Source organism: Spermophilus citellus (genome assembly GCF_964194105.1).
Source record: "Spermophilus citellus genome assembly, chromosome: 14".
Lineage (NCBI taxonomy): Eukaryota > Metazoa > Chordata > Mammalia > Rodentia > Sciuridae > Spermophilus > Spermophilus citellus.
This window is the reverse complement of record NC_138194.1, coordinates 652,441-658,753: the sequence shown is the minus strand read 5'-3', so window position 1 is coordinate 658,753 and position 6,313 is coordinate 652,441.

Here is a 6,313-nt window from a genome sequence, read left to right as displayed (position 1 = left end):
ATGCTTTCACACCATTACAAGTTGAAAAATGATAGGTGAAACCATTAAGACTGTCTGTAGTGGAACCATTCTTTCCAAAGGAAGCACTGAGCCCAAATTGAATCCATCAAATAACTTGAAGCCTAGCATATCTTTACCTACTTCTTTGAAGTCTGCTGTCAGCCTAGGAGGGACTCTATAGTACTCTCCAAATCCTGGAAACACCACTGAGGAACTATTGATGAAAGGACCACTGAGGAACTATTGATGAAAGGATACAAAGGGTTTACTGGTCACTCTCTTTGTCAAGGTTCTTGATCACACACAGAAGAATCCAATGCTAAGGACCCTGATCAGTTTGAAAGACTAAATAGCTGAGAATTGTAAGAAAGTCTGGGAGAATCAGGCTTAATAAACAGGGAATTGCAGGAGGGGAAGAACCAAAGTAGACTCAATCAGATGAGCTCCTTCTGAGGAGGTATGAGCATGCAGTGTAGGTACGGTGCAATTCCAGGGTGCCAGTCATTATACTTGTGCACTACATAACCTGCACAGTCATCCATGACAGTCCTGAGCAGGGAGAGCCCTTGGAATTTCCTTCAGAGGGAGGTGGTGCTCAGATGATGGGTAGTCCAGAATGATCATGTCCTTCCTGTCCCTCTGTGCCATGTGCTTTGCCTATCTCAGTTCAGTGCATCCTCTTCCAGAGCCCAAAATAAAAATCACTAGGGACACTTGTTAAAATGTAGATTTCTAGGCCCTGCATCCTAGGATTCTATCTGATTAAAAAAGAAAAAGTTCTGGGTGGCAGCCTGGGAAGTTGTGTTTTGAAAGCATCTTGGCTGATTCTGTTATGGATAGTACAGAAAAAACACTTGAAGAAACTCTCACTGCCCTGCATGCTAAATTTTATAAATGCCATTTTACAGATGCAGAAAAGTTTCTCTCACGGCAGGTCACAGCTGGCAACTGGTAAAGTCTGGCTTCAAATTGTGTGCACTTTTCACTAAATTCAAGATGTCTCTCTGTGCACCTGTTTCTATTCCAAATGTCACTTCATATGTTTCTTAAATTTCATTTTTTATTAAAAATAAAACTCAGACTTATTTTTAAAATAGTCTATTAATTCCTCCAATAGAAAACCATTATCACTTGATACTTGTCATAAGTAGCAGTAATCATAAGTGAACTGGCAGCTGCTAGAGATAGATGCCTGGCCCACACCAGGAAAGCAGGAACTCTGGCCATTCCAAAAACAAAAAGCTAAGGTAACATAGCCTCCATACTTGCTTACACTTTTCCCCTCTCCAACAGGCAGGCAAACAAACAAACAAGCAAAATTGCCATTCATATAGTATACAGGAGGCTTTCTTAACCTGAGGCTCAAGGATGGGTTCAGAGATGGGAAATTTTTCATGCTACTGGATCTATATAAATCTGTTCCCTGAGCTGAGTTTTCCTTGCTCCCATTTGGGTCTCGAAGATGTCTATTATTCAAAAAAGAAAGTTAAAGAATTATTATTAGAAATGAATGCTTCCAAATCTTATCCTCTTTAGCTTGCCTCCTATGATTCCTACTCCTCCAACAACCACCACCTTGTCTTCACCAGAGATCCTCTCCAAGTGTGTCTTTGTGCTCTTGGTCCCTTCTATCTGGGCTTCAAGGACCCAGTGTGAAAGGACAATTTGCCTGCCTCTCCAGGAGTGCTCACTGCAAGGGCCAAGGCAAGCAAGCATGTCTGGGGCCAATGGGGAATCTATGCATTGAATGGAAATGTCTTCTCCCCACACATTTCTGCTATGTAAATTGTATCTATAGTCTGAATGCTGCAATGAGTTGAAGCACTTTTGGTAGCTTTTATTTTTCTTCTTTAAAAAATTATAAATGGAACAATGGATGGCAGATGGTGAGAGTCTGATTTCTCACTGTTGGATAGGAGCAAGCAGGAGGAGGCTACAATGATTCATGTGCTAATGGATTAGAGTTAGAGACTTCAGTAAGAACTCATGGTTGGCTTAATAGTGATACAGATGGTTGCATGTAGAAATATTTTCAGATATGTGTAAATATAAAAGTTAGTATATACACATATATTTCCTCTCTCTGTCCGCTGAGAGGGCCTAGAAGCAATGATACCCCCTTAGCAACAAGCACACCTAGTAGCTAGAATTTGGTTCCTAATAGCATTCTGCAGTAGAATGAAGCAAGGCTCCTTGGAGAAATAACTGATTCTAGAACTGGGGCAGGAAGTCCATGAGATGAGCCTGGAGTACTTTGTAGTACCAGCAAGGGAAAGTGTCCAGAACAAAACCAAATCCACAATGATGGAGATGGGTCAAAGGGACCCAGGTGGCTATGGAAATTGTTCCCAATAGCCAAATCTGGAACAAATTGAGCAACATGATACATAAAGTAGTATTGAATTATAACCAAAATATGAAATATATATCCATGAGTCCATACCAACATAAATAAATGATTAAATAAATAAGTGGAGAAAAGAGACATATCTCCTGTGCAGAAGAATTTCAAATAATTTATACAGGTACTCTGTGCTGAAGGAGGTGAAATATAATTCCTTACCTCTTAAATGTGAGTTAGGCATAGTGACTGCCTTTCAAAGACTATAGCATATAAATAGAGGAAAAGAGAGTAACTTTATAGTGAAGAACACTAACAAACACTGCCTCAGCCAAGTGATCCATGTTAATAGCAATAGTGATAAGTCTCATTGACAGTATGTTCCCTTGATATGAGACAAGAATGATGCTTTACCTGGGTGCAATGGTACATGCAGTTAGAGGCCAACCTCAGCAACTTAGCAAGACCCTATCTTAAAATAAAGAATAAAAGAACTGGGGATACAGCTCAGTGGTAGAGTGCCTCTAGATCCAATCTCCAGTACTGGTGGGGAGACACTTTACAGCTATGGTCTTCCTCCCCTAAACATATTACCCAAGACTAGTCATGGGAGGAAAAAACAGAGAAATTCCAGTAAGGGACATTCTACAAAATACCCAATTGATTAGTGCTTCTCAAATTTTTCAACATCAACAAAAACAAGGAAGATCTAATTAACTGTCACAGTCAAGAGGAGTCCACGGAGATGTGACAGCTAAATGTGATGATGTGGGATCCTGGATAGGATCTCAGGACAGAAAAAGTGCATCAGAGAAAAACTGAGAAAATCTGATTAAAGAAGAGATTTAGTTGATAATGATAATGTATCCATACTAGTTCATTAATTGTAACAAATGTATTATAATTATTTATGTAAGTGTTAACACAGAAAACTGGGAGTGGGTATAGACTTAGTATTCTATTTACAATAAATCTGTAAATCCAAAACTCTTCAAAACAAAAAGTTTATTTAAAAAAGAGGTGGAAAAAAGTTATAAAAGGGTTCAAGAATGAAGAAAATAATGTTAACAGATACACACAAGTACTTACCAACTAGGTTTAACAGTAACATTTTGCCCTATTTGCTTCAGTCTCTCTTGTCTTACAGAAGATGTTGCCAATATAAATGTTGCTACCATTGTTATTCTTTTCCCTTTTATTCCTCCCTGAAGGAATAATGTTTAAATTGTTGCTTCTCACTTGAAGGCATTTTATATATTTTTGCTACATATGTATGTATCCACTAATAATATGTACAGTTGTTTCTGTGTTAAGTTACCTAAATGGAAACATAGGATTATTTAATCTTTGTAAATTGCTCTTTGACACAATATTGGTTGTTAAATCTATGCTGATTCACTTAGATTGGGTTCATTCATTTTAACCTTTGTTTAACCTCTGTTAGTATTCTACTGTATAAATCAAGCACCGTTATTCATTCTTCCACGGAGGGAAAGTCAGATTGTTTCTCATTGTTACTGTTAAAAACAATGCTCCAATTAAAGTTCTTATATATGTCTCCTGGTGTATGAGTCAAGAGCTTTTAGGATATACTCCTTATAAATGATACTGCTGATTGTTGGGTAGGTGTGTTTTTAACCTTAAGGATATTGCCAAATTGTTCCCTAAAGTGGATGCATCAATTTATCTTTCCAGTAGCAGAGAATTCAGTTCTCCCCATTCATCCTTGTGAAAAGTTGATATTGTCTAATTCTTAATTTTACAAACCAGGTTGCTTAATATATTTTCTTGCTTTTTGGATGTTCTGGTATTTCTTCTGTGAATTGCCTGTTTATGGCTACTGCTATTTTTGTCAAAGGGTTGCTTACAATTTTCTCACTGAATTTGTCACAAAGGCAACACAAGGTTCTCAGGTATCTCAACTCAGGGATGTACTAGAGCAGGATGTACTTTTGTCTTGCAGAAGCCCACTGTGTGCATCTCTTTAGAACCCTGTATCCAGGAACTTCTCGTTGGTTCATTAAGTTGGCCCTAGTGGAACTATTTATAAAAGTGACATTGGCAAACTCAACAAATCAGGGCTGTCCCTCCCTTAGCCTATGTCATGATTTACCAACATATCACTATTTAACCTCCATCTCACTATTTAACCCCCTCCTCCAACCTGGTCCAACCATCTCCCTCAATATGACTGATTTGAGAGAAAATCCCTGATCTCCAACTTGGCTTCTTGATCTATTGGAACTGGGCCTTGACCCCCCTTTCAGGAGTTTTCATCAGGTTTTCTATTATGTAGAAACACATACATCTTCAACTTTGAAGCAGATCACTATTTAAAGCAAAGTCAAGCTCCTTTAGCAGCCCTTCAGACAGTAATGGAATTAGAATCCAAGTGTTTAGTGATCCAAGAATTGGAAAGGATCTCATATCACTTTGAGATCTTCTCACTCAATCCAGTGCTTCTTTGGACTGAATTCTTCTAGGTGGCTTGGGTTCAATCTCTGCATGAACATTATGATGAAGGACAACACTTTCCTACACAAAACACTATTCCAAGCAGAGACCACAAAATAATGCCAATTACTTATTTTAATGGGAAAAGAAGAAAAATTCTTTCAAAACAACTGAAATATGTTTTTTTCTCATTGGTCTAGCTCTAGCCATCATCAGACTCAAGTCTAATAATTGTTTTTCAGGTACCTGAAACCAGAAGTCAAATAAGCCTTCTTATAATGTCTAGATCTTAATCATTCTTCATGGGATGTAAGAACTAGCCCTTTTCCATGGTCTTCACACATCAGTATTCAGTTCTCTGTTGATTGATGGTCCTCCTAGGACTGATGGAAACAATCTGATTCTGCAGATGTGGTCTTCACACTCCAGAACTGCAGAGATATCTACAAAACTTCAAGCAAGATCTTTTTGTTTTGTAGCCTGTCCATAAGTCCAGAAACAGTTCACTGCAAGTAAGGACACTGATACATTGACATTGCTGTAAAAAATTACTGAAGAAATGTGCAAATATATTTTGTAGAATAAGGTCCCTCTGAAACTTAATATCCCAAAGAGAATATTTCTCAGGAACATTGTCTGTGATCAGTTGGGGGTTTCCTTTTGTGAATTAATGGTGGTCACTTCCCCCTTTCTTGATGATGCTTCTGCTTGTCTTTCCATAATCAAATTCTTAGGTGAATATATATGGGAGTTCAGAATGGCTAAAAAAGTATATTCTGCTGTTAGCAACCTTAATGTGTGAAAAATCTGTTATACTACAGCAAAATAGGAAACCATTATTTCATGAGCCTGGCTACTGTTGCTAGTACATTGATTTATAGACTACTGGTTACTTAACAGACAAGGCAAAGGAAGATGTGCAGATAAAGTATGTGATATCAAGGTACTACTGTCAATTAAAAAAACAAAGACACAATGGCATTTTAGAGCAGAAAGTTTTATTCCATCATCTCACTTCACAGAGAAGAAAACAGAAAGGTGAAGCAATGTCCAAAAATCACACAGCTTTGCAGTTAGATGAGGCAGAGCACAGGAGCAGTTTATCTCTTTCTGTCATGCTGCTGATAAAACATCTCAGAGCTGGTGGCATTAATCAGAGGGAATAGACATTTTGATTTAACTTGAATTGTCATGTAATCTCTGATGCATTTCAACAAAAAAAAGCATCTTTTGTACTATCTGCCAGACAGGGATCCTTACTATTGATATGTTTGAAAGTTAATTACATGAAGGAGTAAAGACAGCACACCCATCTCAGAGACTAACCACTGCAAATGACAAGTAAGAAAGATAGAGCCATTACAGCATTTTTGGCTAGTGTATTTCCCCACATATTGCCACATTGGGGGTGGATCATGCCCACTCCCATGTCAGGGACAGGCTTGTGGCTGTAGGACTATGCTCAGGATATTGGTGTAGCCACAAAAGCAATCCCATCTCCATCTTGGATCTATAGAG